This window comes from Desmodus rotundus, chromosome 7 (genome assembly GCF_022682495.2).
Source record: "Desmodus rotundus isolate HL8 chromosome 7, HLdesRot8A.1, whole genome shotgun sequence".
NCBI lineage: Eukaryota > Metazoa > Chordata > Mammalia > Chiroptera > Phyllostomidae > Desmodus > Desmodus rotundus.
Window position 1 is genome coordinate 78,468,773 of NC_071393.1, and position 13,854 is coordinate 78,482,626.

The 13,854-nt window shown below is 45.6% G+C and overlaps 1 long non-coding RNA gene across 1 annotated transcript in view; it reads left to right on the forward strand.

Annotated features, from left to right (window-relative positions):
• The first annotated feature begins 2,494 nt into the window (after positions 1 to 2,494).
• LOC123480540 (uncharacterized) overlaps positions 2,495 to 13,854 on the forward strand; it is a 164,460-nt gene continuing 153,100 nt past the window's right edge. The window contains exon 1 of the long non-coding RNA XR_006656592.2: positions 2,495 to 2,557. This is a non-coding gene — a long non-coding RNA (uncharacterized lncRNA). The remainder of the gene's footprint in view (positions 2,558 to 13,854) is intronic.

The following is a 13,854-nucleotide window of genomic DNA, read 5'->3' on the forward strand; positions in this document are numbered from 1 at the left end:
GCCTTTCTTCTAGATGCAGAGGTGAGTGTGGAAGAGCAAGGATACACAAGCCCAGGGCATCCGGTTAACTAATAAGGGGTGAGGGATGTGGAGGCTGGGACAACTCCCAGGCTCCTGTGACCGTGGTGGATGGCAGTGCCACCCACGGAGAGGGAGAGGAACAGGAGAGAAGATTCTGGACACGAAGAGAAGCACTATCAGCAGGTTAGACGGCCAAACCCCTGCCCTCTGTGGAGTCACAGCCATCACCCAGATAAGGTTCTATTGACTCCTTCACTTCAGTGATATTCAAGGAATAAAACCATAGGCATTTTGATATAAAAATTGGTATTCCAAATCTGGGATTAACTGATCTTTCCACAGCTGATGGAAGTCCAGCTTTCAGGCTAAAGCAGTTATAACTCTTCCTTTTGGTAGACTTTCCAGGAACTGGAAAACACTGGCAGTCTCTTTGCCCACAGGCCCTGCTGGCCCGTGTGGTCCTGTGAATGGCAAACAGGCCTGAAGCAGAACACTGGGATGAGAAGAACAGACTGGAGGGAGAGGTGGTGAGAGGCAGCGGTGGAGAGGAGAGAAAGGGGTGTACTTGGGGATGGACCTCATTAAAAAGGAGAGAAGTCACCCAATGCCCAGATGGGGGCAGTAGGAATATGTGGGGAAAGGGCATTGGTACAACTGCTGACCAGCCCTAGGTCCCTGTCCCACCTTGTTTACCATCCCCATGGGCAGTGGGGCCCTTCCTCCCAGAGTAGGTGCCCTACTGTTGATGGGGGGTGGGGCGTGCTCTGAAACTGAACAAGATAGTGGCAGAAAGCTCTCCGTTACCCTACTCTTTCCTTATCTGAGGGAATGGAGGCAACGAGAATGAAGGGCCCGACTGTGTGCCTTTTCACTCCAGCAAAGCTGATTTTATTACCTTACTTCCTCCAGATACATAATAGTCCAGCTTGTAAATCCATGCTTAGATCCTGCTAATCCACTTTATATCTGACTAATTAGTGGTTGTCTTCTATATGAGGAATGCCTTCTAATGGTTTTTATGTGCAAATACAATACTGTAGGTGCTTAAACATCAATAACTGTTGAAAACAAAGGCCAGGACCCACTAGCTTCAGTAGGAGAGGACGGGGGCTGGAATTAAGACTGTCATTCGGGAAGGAAGGTTGCGGAAAAACAACGTGGTAATTTGAATGATTGTAGTTAAGATGAAACTTTTCTAGAGTCCAATTACTAAATCTAGAAAAGGGTTGTCATTTGTGACTAGGAGCTATGTGTTCCTTGGCATAAGGTCTAAAGATTTTCAAGAGCACGAAGCCCATGAAAAGCAGAACTAGGCTTTGGATCAGTGCCTTGGAAAAATAGTTGATAACAGGATTACTTTGTAAGGCTTCTTGTAGTTCAGTGCTGTTGTATTTCTGCTCAGAAGTAAAAGAAAAAGAAGAAATGTATTAGTTTAAATTCTCTCATTTTCCAAAGCAATTCATAGGCTTACACATCCAGAAGTCTGGGAAGGAGATTAGGTATGGCTGGATCCAGAGGCTCAAAGTCTTTCTCTCGCTCTCGCTCTGCCTTTCCTTGTTTTTTCCCTCAGGTATACCACTTCACATATTGACAAAGTGGCCCCAGGGTGGGGGTAAAGCTTCCCTGAGCCTTAGAGCCCACAGTCCCTCTTTTCTGACTGTTAACATGGTAAAAATTGGGGAAGAGATGTGATGGTCCAAGCTGGATTTGTGACTTTTCTTGAATCAATATGGGCTCAATCTCCGGGGAGAGGACTGGGTCGGGCCTGTGTGGGCCACATCGACTCAGAAGGGAGTGGTGGTCATTCTCCAATGAGATGCTGGGGTCAAGAATCTGAAAACTACAGGTATAAGAAGGTGGACACATCTTGTCTTCTTCTCCATAAAGTTAATCTCATTCATTCATTCTGCAAATACATATGTAGCAGGCGTGGCCTGCTCCGGGGGTTCCCCAGTGAGTAACATGGGTTTCTGCCTTGGGGGAGCTTAGGGTCTGAAAGAGCCTGAGTTCTCAGGAAGGTCCGTTAAGACACCTGCAAAGCACTCTCCTGACTCGGAAGGCGCACTGCAGCTCCTCCTAGATGCCTGTTGACACCAGGGATTCCTGCCAGTACCTGCCAGCTAGGGCCCTTTCTGCTGCACCGGCCTCTCAGTGTACTGGTGATGGAACCAGTGACGCATCCGCCCGCGAGGGAGCAGGGACCAGAGCGTGCCCGGCTAGGTGCTGCAGCCCGGGCTGCGGCCCGCTGCGGGAGAGCCGGCGCGCCTGCGTGCCGCTCAAAGCGCCGGGCCCTGCTGGGTTCCTCTTCCTCCCCATTTGTTACAAACTGGGCCCCGGAGCGCTGGATTTGAAGTAACGCTAAGCTGTGTACAGTACCCCTGCGCCGTATTAATCAACAGCGCGGTCGGCGCTAAGAAACGGCGTCCGCACTCCGCGTCGCGGGAAGCCCCTGCGCTTCTCTCCGGCCACTTTCCCGCGGGTCCCGCACCGCCCCCGGGCGCCTCCGCGCGCAGTTAACTTACCATTTTCCGCTCAGGTGAGTCAGCTCAGCCATAATCACAATCGAAATAATATTCATTGCTACAACTTTGAGTACTTCGAGGTAGACACCCGGCTAGGCGCATTGCATCCAATTTCTTATTTAATCTTCAGGACCACCACATGGGAGAGCTTTTTACCTTTTTAAAATTTAAATTTAATTTTTATTTTATCTTATTTTTATTGTTGTTCAGTTACAGTTACCGTCCTTTTCCCCAGTTGCTCTCCTCTGCCCACACAGTCCCCCACCCGCCCCCGCCCCTCCACCTCGCTCCCACAGTCAATCCCCGCCCCGGTCCGTGCCCGTTGGTCCTCTATTCGTTTTCCTTGAAGGGGACTGAGACTTAGAAGTAACCTGCCGGGCTAGTGACAAGGTCAGGCCAGAGCCACAAGAGGGCGCGCCTTCCTTTTTCTATATTGTCCTATGGGCCCCGCTCTCCCTGGGGTAAGACAGACCCACATTATATTATGACAAATGTAAAAACCCACATGAACACCTTGTGTGTGTGTGTGTTTATTTGAGGAGATGAACAGCATTGGGAATATAGGCGTAGGTAGGATGAGCACATATCTGGAATTGGAAATGACACTACATCTGGTCTGACAGGAGGCAGAAGTTTTGAATTTAGGAGTCTTGCACAATCTGGGATGTTGGTCATCAATACTGTATGGGCCAGAACTTTAAAACTGCAAGAGGCCTTTGTGATTTATGGCTGGCGAGCCACGTGGTGTGTATATGCGTGCAAGCTTGCACACTTGCCTAGAGCTTCCTCTCAGATTAGTCCTGGGTTCTCCCTTGCCTGGTAACACTTAGCACTAAAGTTTAAAGCAGCTGCTTTCCTCTGCCTACAATAATCTAAAGGCACCAGCCTTCGCTTTCTCCATTTCTCTACCTGTTTCCCCTTGTTCCCAACAGTCGGTCTGGCTGAAGGTTCTGCTTGTCTAAATTCTCCTTAGTCCTTACAGACAAATAAGGATATTGGTATCGCAACAGGCCACTTCTGAGTGTCCCATTTCACTTGGCCATTTCTGGTTGTAAGTGACCACTCTGTCTAATTATCAATTGAGTTCAAGTGATAATCTAAAAATCTTCATTAAGGAAGTTTGTATTCACTGATCCTCCCACCAGATTTTAGGTTTCTGGAGGGCCAAGTTTCTGTCTACTTTATGCACTGAAGCCTTGCTATGTACCTGTGTGGGTCTTTAAAAATTATTTTATTTTATTTTATTTTTTATTGGCACCATTACAGATGTCCCCATTTTCCTCCTCCTTTGTCTGCCTCCACCCAACCCCTGCTGGTCCCTTCCCCCGGCCCCCTGGTCCGGCCATCACCACACTGCCGTCTGAGCCTATGGGTCAGTACTTTGGCTCATTCCTTCACCTGCTTGCATCCAGTCCCCTCCTCCCCTCTGACAGCTGTCAGTCTGTTCCATGTGTCCATGCCTCTGTTTCTATTTTGTTTGCCAGTTTATTTTGTACATTAGATTCCACATGTAAGTGAGATCATATGGTATTTGTCCCTCACCGCCTGGCTTATTTCACTTAGCATAATGGTCTCCAGGTCCATCCATGCTGTTGCATAAGGTAAGATTTCCTTTTGTTTTATGGCTGTGTAGTATTCCACTGCGTATCTGTGGTTCCCAAAACTGGTAGGGCAAGAAAAGCTTTTGTCTGAGGATTCTGTCTAGATCAGTTTGGGCCAAAGCCTGGCAATCTGTGTTCCATGCCCAGGTGGCCCATCCCCATGGCATGTACCTCTGCTGCACTGATGCCTCCCCAGGCTTACATCATGGCTTCAGGGGTGGGGTGGGGGGATCCCTATGACACTGGGAGAAGAGCTTTGGCGGGGTGTTGTCAGGGGTTGAAAGTGGGCTGCTGCCGCACTATTGCCCCACTTAGCAGTGGCCTTACGGACTATGGTACAGGAAGTCTTCTCAATGGGCAGGGCTGTGAGCTGTGCTCTTGTTTGTTCATTTGTATGGAGGGACAGGTGGCCTGTGGTACTTTACTGGGCAGTGGTGAATAATCTGGGGAGTCTGGAAGGAGTGTGATTGGAGGATTCAAGACCAGGAGTCTGGGGAAGACATATGACTGAACTTTTGGGAGTGGGCACAAAGTATGCAGGTCTTTGTGTTGACCATCAGTGCCCAGCAGGGGGGGTCACTGAGCACAATGCAGACATGATGACTTGTGTTGCAACTGTTCAAGACCCGGCAGGTTCATGGGGTTCAGGCAGATGGAAGAAAATGCACGGAGCCGTGGGGATGCTTGACATGCCATTATTCACAGGTGGGCGATCAACACACACCGCAAGCTGTGTGCCCCACTGCATGTCACCTGTCCCCTAGCAGGAAGTCCCTAACCCCCTTATATACTAAATACAGACATAACTGGCAGGGTGCCAGGCTACATTGTATAATACAGCAAGATTCTGTGAATGCAAGCCCACTCAATGTTATGGGAACCATTCATCAGACCCAATCCGAAGGCTATGAGAACACAGCTTATCAGGCCCATTCTCAAGCTTATGGGAAACTGCTTCCCTTAGTTGCCCAGACATCTGGGTGAGGAAGCCAGAGTGTCTCTGTGTATCCTACATGACTTGTCTGGTAGATGGCTGTCAGCCTCTGCCCTTGGTGCTCACATAACGGGCCCGTGATTGGAGGAGCTACAGTAGCAGGGACAGAGGCTCCCTCTGTCCAAAGCTGGTCCAGTTGCTGTCACTGCTGCATACCCAAAGGGTTGGCAGCAGAGACCAAGAATGAGCCCTTGATATGGTACCACTTCTTGAGGCATTTGCCTGGACATTTGCTGGCAAGTTGATTCCATCTGGACTTTTTCACCCTACAAGGACACATCCTTTTTGGAATCGATCTCACCAGATATCTACTTGCCTTTCCTGTGCATCTGCTAGTATCATCCCAGGGTTCACAGAGTGTCTGCTGACGGACATGAAATCCTGTGTAACAGCTTTTCAGACCAGAGGCCTCATTTTTAGTGAAAGAGCTGTGACAATGGGGACATGGGCACAGAGTCCTCTGGGCCTACCATACGTGACATCATCTGGGAGCTGACAGAAGGTTGGAATGGCTTGTGGAGCCTTTTACCCCTCAACTGGAGTCAGCTCTGGATGCTGATATTTCCATAGAGGAGGCCAGAGGCCAGATGAATAGGAGTGTGGGCCTGGGAGGGCATGTTCGGCGGGACAAAGATGTCTAGGAACAGGGGCAATGTGAGAGCTTAAGGGGGTCAGTGCATGGGGTGGCACCCTGAACAAAACAACTGAACGAAACCCAGAAACATTTCCATAGTCTTTCTTTGTATTTTGTAACAATGACACTTTTTTACTTTCACTGAGATATAATTGACATATAACATTGTATAAGTTGAAGGTGAACATGTTGCTTTGTTACACTTATATATTGTAACATGATTACTACCATAGCACTAACACCTCCATCGTGTTGCATAATTACCATCTCCCCTCTTTTTTTTTTTTTTGGTAAGAACATTTAGATCTACTCGCTTAGCAACTTTTAAGTATGTAGGATACTATTAGTTAAAGTCACAACACTGTGCATTAGGTCCCCAGAACGTCCTTATCTTCTCAGGGGAAGGTTGCCCTCTTGGATCAACCTCTCCCTGTTTCTCCAGCCCCTGGGCTCTAGGAATCACCACTCTATGCTCTGTTTCTACAAATTCAGCTTGTTTTAGATTCCACAAATGAGATCATGTAGTATCTGACTTAATTTTCTTGATTCTTTTATTTGTGCCCCTTATGGTCACTGTGGATGAATTCTTCCAGTCTCCGCTCAGGGACTAAAGGCCTTGAGCAAGGGAGCTGTGTGAGAGAAAGGCCCTCCATGGAGAGAGAGCGCAAGCGAAGGTGCAGAGGTGGAAACCAGGGAGAGGTGGCACTACATATCAAGGGCTGTGGCTCCTGTCCTCAGGAAGATTAAGGTCAGGCTGGGCCTGCTCCATACTGAGGCCGAGTACAGAATCAGAGCATTTTCCTTTGGACCTGAGAGATGCCTCCAAGGTCAGAGGACATTAGGTTTGTGGTTGTGTGTGTGTAAGTTATGAGTACAATCTTGCTTCTCCCCTGAAAAGGTAAAATGTCATTTTAATTATTAACTTAGCCATACTCTCAGGTCTCTGAACAGCCATTTCTTCATAATAATAACTGTAATAATAATATTAAAAAACCAGCCACAATAATGATAATAGCCTGGCTCCCTGGGGTACTGTGAAGATAAAATGAGATAATGAACTCAAAAACGCTTTGTAATCCAAAAAAGGTCTATGCTGGCCTGTTGCTGAATACCCGTTATTGTCACTGCTGTTGCCTGTGGACCTCGCTCTGGTATGCTCAGGTGAGAATTTATGTGACGTCAGTCTTTATTGCGGACAGAGTGTGTAGAGACAGCCTTAAAACATTTTCTCTCTTTTTTGGGGGGAGACAACTAACTTGTAAAGAAGTTTGACCAGATGTCAGGTGGCTTTACATGTACCACCTTATGTTAATTAAAGACAAAAACCTTGTTATTACATATAGTCATTATTCTTGCCCTTTTTTTCCCTGAACTATTTAAGAGCAAGCTGATGATGCCCCTACACGTGTAAATAATACCCCAAATGGGCCTTTCCCCTGAAAGGGCACCTCCCTAAAGAGCCAGCAAAGATTCTTCCAAAAATAAAAATCAACATCGATACATTTCCATCCAATCCTTAGCCTCTGTTTAACTGTCCCAACAATGCCATTATCCCTTCTGGTCTAGGATCCAGCCCAGAATCATGCTGTACTTAGTTGTCGTATGTCTTTAGTCTCCTTCAGTCTGTAGTAGTAGTTGTAATTTCTCAGTACTTCCCTGTCTCCTATGACCTAGAAAGACTTGATGGCTGACCTCCAACCTGGGTCTGTCTTATGTGTTCTCATGAGCAGACTCAGGTCATGCGTTCTCGGCAGGAATTCCACAGATATTTGAGATTGATTTTGAAGAAGTAAGATTTGCCCCCTCCTCGTGAAGTCTTCCTTGATTGCCCTGGACCCAGTGACCCTTTCCTTCTCTGAACGAACAACACTCAGTGGAAGACATGGATCTGTATATCAGAGCATGTTATATTAAAGTGATTTTATATTAAATTATTCTAGGCAGTATAAATGGCAGGAGTTTTTGAGGTTAAAAGCTAATCTCATGTTTATATTTGTTTTCTCCTCTTCTATCTTTTGTTTCTCTGTGCCACATAGTAGATGCTTGATCAGTTGGAATTAAAACATAAATGAAAGTACCCAGTGAAGATGGACTCGAGAAGGCAGAAATACGGTGGATTTCCAGGAGTTAGTGGGAAGATGATTGTAGCAACCCTTCCACCCCTTCAGCAGTGATCACAGTCAATTTCAGCTCTGTGAGTTTGAGCACTCTCAAGCCTCTTCTGCTAGGATTTTTATTTTATAAATTTCAGAGATGGCAGATGATGGATTGACGGTTTCACACCAGATTTCAATGTCAACTGCTCTTGACGGTTATTTCTGATCGATTTTGCTCTCTGGAGAATTCTTGCAACAGATCTTAGAAAAAAAATCACTGTGTCAGAATTTAATGCTCTTAGCTTAAAGCAGGCGAGAAAGCAAGTGGATAAGCCTATAACCAATCATCCCAACCTCCTTCCTGTTATAAAACTTTTCTGTTTTTCCCATACCCAAATAAACAAGTATCAGCTAAGTTTAAAATTTAGGTTAGACACCCTCTGCCCTGTGCAGGTACCAGAAGCCTTCTGCCAGATTGTTTCTGCTATTTCAATGCTGCCTTTGAGGAAGGCTATGATGAATTGCACCAACGGTGCTGTAGGTGGCGCTGTGTACTCGGTGCTGGGTGGTCCAAGATTTGCGTTTGAAGAGATGGCGTCTGGCATGTTTTTAGTTAAACTTGATCTATCTGCTCAGCCTCTGTCGAGCAAGTCTGGGAAACAGATTAGCCAATTTCTGACCCTAAACGGAAGGTCAGCCATTCCGTGCTTAAATGGACAGTTCACCGTAGGCTGGATCATGTCGCAGGCTGGGCTTTGGAATTATGCCCATAGGCCGTGAAAATGACCCTAAGGTATTTCTTCGGAGCCTTTTTGCCTGGGGAGTCTTTTCTGGGTTTTGTACTTGGAAGCAGAGGCTACTTTAGAGTCACATTCTAACAGCGTGAGGGTGGGGGAGTTGGGCTGAACACAACTCATCAGCTCCCTGGTAAGCAGCACCTGCTTGGTGTTTTAGCTGACATAGCTCAGTTTCTAAACCTAGTGTTGCATTTTAAACTGGGCATCTATTTGAATGAAGCCTTTATTGCTCCCACCCTGTACCCCAGTCTTTGGAACTCCTTTTTGTTAAAAATCTTCATGACCATGCAGGAAAACCAGTCTCACGACTTTATGGGGGGCTCCGTGGTTCTGCACCTAAGAGCAGGGTGCTGAGTGTTATCTGTCAGCTGAGCTGCAGGATCACAAATTCTTCGATTAAACTTGGAGGTTTCAGGTTTCATAAAATGAATCCATGTCTTATTTTTACAGAGTTTGAACATGTAGAACTGAGAGAATTGAAAAGCATCTTAGAATAGTGTGCTAGAATCCTTCCAATATATTACAATTCTAATTCCCTGAATACATTTACTGAAGGCAAGTCTGCCTTCAGGTGTCTCTTATATTTTTTGGATTGAAGGGAATGAGATGACACTTCCTGTCATATTTCGATAATGAAGTTATCGAAGTTGAATTTGATTATTTTTCCTGTTTATTGTTTTCAGAGGACTTCTCTTTTTCCTTGTGACCAGTAGATGGCTCTATGGCCTTCCTTGATTTGACACACATTAGTTTGGAGCTGCTTAATGTATGAAGTTGATTCACGTTTGCCCTGGCTGGGGGGGGAATCTTGAGCTGTTTTATTCAATCCTACAGGTGAGGAGAATGGAAGATTAAGACTCTCCCCGTTCTCCCCAGTACCACCCTTGACTGCCATCGCTATCCCCATCCTTTGCGCGTGGATCTTTGTGTGAGTGTGTGAGTGTCCACTGGAGCAATCAGATGATGAGGCAGCAGATTCTGACTAAGTCCTGGGCAGTGGGCAGTGTGCTCGCTAATAGATTCTCCCCAGATGGCAGAGAAAGGATGATTAGCATGGCTTCTCTGCTCTGGGGGTGTAGAATGCCTGCCTGAATGGATTGGGGTCTGGGCCATCTGTGAGCATGAACTCAACTTCCATTTTCTCCCTGTTGCTGGGGACTGTTGCTTGAACGCAGGCAGAGTACAGGGGTATGTCTTTGAATGTTGCCTGTGCTTCTGTCCACGTGGTCTCTCCGATCCCCTTATCACTTCCTTTTCCTTACCCTTCCCTCCCCACTCCCCCACCAATCACTTACTCGAGGGGCGGGACAGACTATGTCCAATCACATATCTTCTAAATCTTTTTGTTTTACCCTTGTGAGGTAGAGATTTCTATGTGCTTCATATCTGGTTCTTTCCTTCCTGGGCACATGCCCAAGATGATAAACCTTTCCAGCCCCTCTTGTAGGTAAGTGGGGCCATGTGGTTTGTTCTGGCCAACGAAATGTGAATGGAAGTGGCACTTACTGATTCTAGGCAGTTGTGGACTGAATTGCGCCCCCCTCCAAATTCACATGTTGAAGTCCTAACCCCCACTGTGTATTTGGAAAAAGGGCCTTTAAGGAGGTAATTAAGTTTAGATGCTGTTGAAAGTGTGGGTCCCTAATCTGATATGATTGGTGTCCTTATAAGAAGAGGAAGAGACACCAGGGCTGTGCGCACAGAGGAAAGGCCATGGGAGGCCATAGAAGGCAACTACCTGCAGGCCAAGGAGAGAGGCCTCAGGAGAAACTGGACCTGCTGACACCTTGATTTTGGACTTCTGGCCTCTGGAACCGTGGCAATACCTTTCCGTTGTTTGGGCCACGCTGTCTGTGGTATTTTGTTATGGCAACCTGAGAAGACGTATACACAGGCTGAGGAATTTAAAGTTGAGTGTGAGCTCTCCATTCCCTCTCTTCCTCTGTGGCACTGACCTTCAAGGCCATGTGCTCTAGATGATGTTGCTAAAAGAAGGAGGAGGAAGGCCCAACCCAAACAAGTTATCCTGTGCCAAGCCACTAGTATTTCTGGTTCAATTTTTGCTGTAGGATAACCTAACATTAATTAGGCAGGCTAATTCCACCTGGACCTTGCCTTTTGAAAGCAAAAGCCAAGCTTCTGGCCCTTTGGCTCTGTGGTGCCTCTTTGAGGCAGCAGATTCCTCATGTCTGGGTGTATGAATGGGGCTGGCTCACAGGGTGACTGGGAATATGGAGGTAAAAAGAATTGGTTAAAACATCAAAATATTATACTCCTGCAATTATGTAGAGCCCTAAAGGGCCTAAGAGGTTCTCCTAGTGTCCAAGCTGTGCCCTCCAGGTCTCAGAGATTTGCTAAGATGTTTGAGGTAGGGGTCAAAGGCAAGGTGGGACTCTGGTTTTTCTCTCTTTAATCAGAGAAACTGATTAAATGAGGAAGCCCGAGGGTGAGGAGCCCTGGTGGTGCAGACCAGAGGTCAGCCCCAAGAGTACAGCGAAGGGAGGATAGTGGACTGGCGGCTGGGATGAAGCATAACCAGCACAGAGAAGCATCTACACCTACTGCACAAGAGCAGGAGCACGTTCGTTGCTGTATCTGCAACACCTGGAACAGTGTCGGACTCATAGCGCTCAACACATCTTTTGAATGAATGAATGCAATACCTCGAGTGACTGGACCTGTGGTGTTTGTAACGCCCTGTCCAGAATTTAGGAGTTACTGAGGAGTCCTAAATCAGTGTCAGCCATGGTCTTTGTCCACCAACTTTTGGGAGGTTGACTTTTGGCATATGACTAAAAAATGTGTTTAATGTGATTCTACTCACCTGTAGAGAGTTGGTGTGAGGCTCCAATGAGGTTATATATTTTACCAAGAGCTTCCATTTCTATTTGAGTTATCTATTGCCATATAGCAAATCACCCCAAAACTTAGTTACTTAAAAGAACCATTTAATTTTGCTCAGAATTTTGTGGGTCAGGATTTTTGGGAAGGACTCTGCTGAGTATCACCTGGGTGGCTGGGGGCTGGGAGGACCCGTTTTCAAGATTACTTCTTCACTCTCATGTCTGGTGCCTTGGGGGGCTCATAGATCTCTTTTCTTCCATGTGGTTCCACCATCCAGGGCCTCTCCACATGGCTTGGGATTCTCATAGTATGTTGGTTTCAGGGTAGCTGCACTTTTTAATGTTGGCTGGTCTCCTAGAGCTGCCAGAAAAGGTAAGGGCTGTGCCTGGAATGGGCACATTCACTTCTGCTGTATTCTATTGGTCAAAGCAGTCCCAGGGCCAGCCCAGATTAAAGGTGGTGGGGGCACAGTATGATGGGGGAGTAGCAAGTTCACACAGAAGAGCAGAGGATGGGAAGTACTGTTGTACCAGCTTTGGAAAGTACAGTCTATTTGTATTCATTCGTATAGCCCTTTATCCAGCTTGTTTGGTGGTTCCAGTTCTTTCTCAAAGCCCTTCTCTGGACTTTAGCTACAATTTGTTAAACGTTTGGTGTATATGAGGCACTGTACTAAGTGCTTGACATGCATTATCTCCATTACTCCTTATAATCAGCTACCCATGAGTTAGATTCAATTATTCCCATTTTACAGATGAGAAAGAAGTACATAGAGAACAATGACCTTGCATGAGATCACTCAGGTAGTAACTCTGGCCTTGTTTCAGAAAGGATTTATGGTGTGTAAAAATACATATGATACCACAAAGTAGAATAAAATCAGTTAGGAAATTGTAGCTGGGAGGAAGGTGGGATGAAGTGGGGTGGGTGGTTAGTGCACATGGGGACTACCCTGGTTCTGGAACTGGCCTGGGGTATAGGCCACACCTTTGGCATTGAGACGTCTAGTGGCCAAGGCAAGAGGGAAAACATGAGCAGTTCATATAAGAGAGATGAACTGGTGTTATTTCTATGCCAAACTCAGGAAAATATTCCTCTTATGGGCCCCCAAAATGTAATAAACCTCATCTTCAACAACCCCATTGTTAGGTTTCATAGGGTTGTTTCTTTTAAAATGCTTTGAGCAGCTCCAGACCCAAACATGGGATAACATGAGATGTCAGGAAGTAATGCCTGTTATTAAGCCTGTGCCCACTGCCCCACCCCCAACCACTCAGAAATGTTAGCCTTGGAGAGACTTACATGAGAGTCTCTCAAATCTTCTTAAAGTGCTGGGGGACCCACAAGGTAGGGAGCAGGGGCAGCTTCAGGGAGACTTCCTCGGGGAGAAGCCTTCCAATTTCTGCCCAAGGGAGGTGGGATTTTTCTCTCATCACTACTTCTGCAGGTGATTATAAACCAAGTCATAAAGCAGAAAAAAAATGTAGGAGAAGAAAGAAAGAAGAGAAAACAATAAAAGCAGAGTAGAAGGCTAAGAGAATATTAAAATGAAAACATTGAGATTTCATAAGAAAAAGTTGAAAAGAGTTGAATAAATATTACAATAAAAGAATAAAGCCCAATACAGATAAAAGGCTAAGACTTAAAGTAATTGTTTTAAGCTAAAGGGAATAGAAGAATGGAATCATTGAAAGGAAGTGAGAAGAGTAAAAAAAAAAAAAAGCTAAGATGAGATAAATGTTAAAGCAAGGCATAAATGAAATAAAAAGTAAAAATTAAGAATAAATATAATGTTAGGATAATAAATAAGATTTAAGATAAAAGAGACAATAACATAACCCAAAAGTAAAAGAGATGAAAGATAAAGAGGATAACAGGTTAAAACTTAAGGGAAAAATGTTAAAAACATAAACGTAGATGGGTTTGAAGCTTAAGTACAAGATGAAGGAATTAAGAATACTCTTTGAGTGCTAATGCTTCAGCAAAGATGATTAAGAGAAAAATATTTTTAAAAGAAAATAAAAGAAAGAAGCTTGAACTGAGAGGGATAGACAATAAAATGAATAAAGGAAGGGAAAATTTAAGTTAGCACAAATCAAGACAATAAAATTATCAGTAATAATAACAAAAAAGCTAAAAATCTGTGATAATCTCAGAACATTTCGATAGCACCAACAAGTGCCCAAACATATCTATTGCAATATCTACTATAAATTGCCAAGGCGGGCCCGGGGCCCCATACTGGAGAATTCCCTGGTGTGGCAGCAGCACTCAGGGCGAGAGGAAAAAGGCAGGACCCCTATGCGCTACCCTTTTGCCTAGAAGTCTGCTCTCTCTGCTTTGAA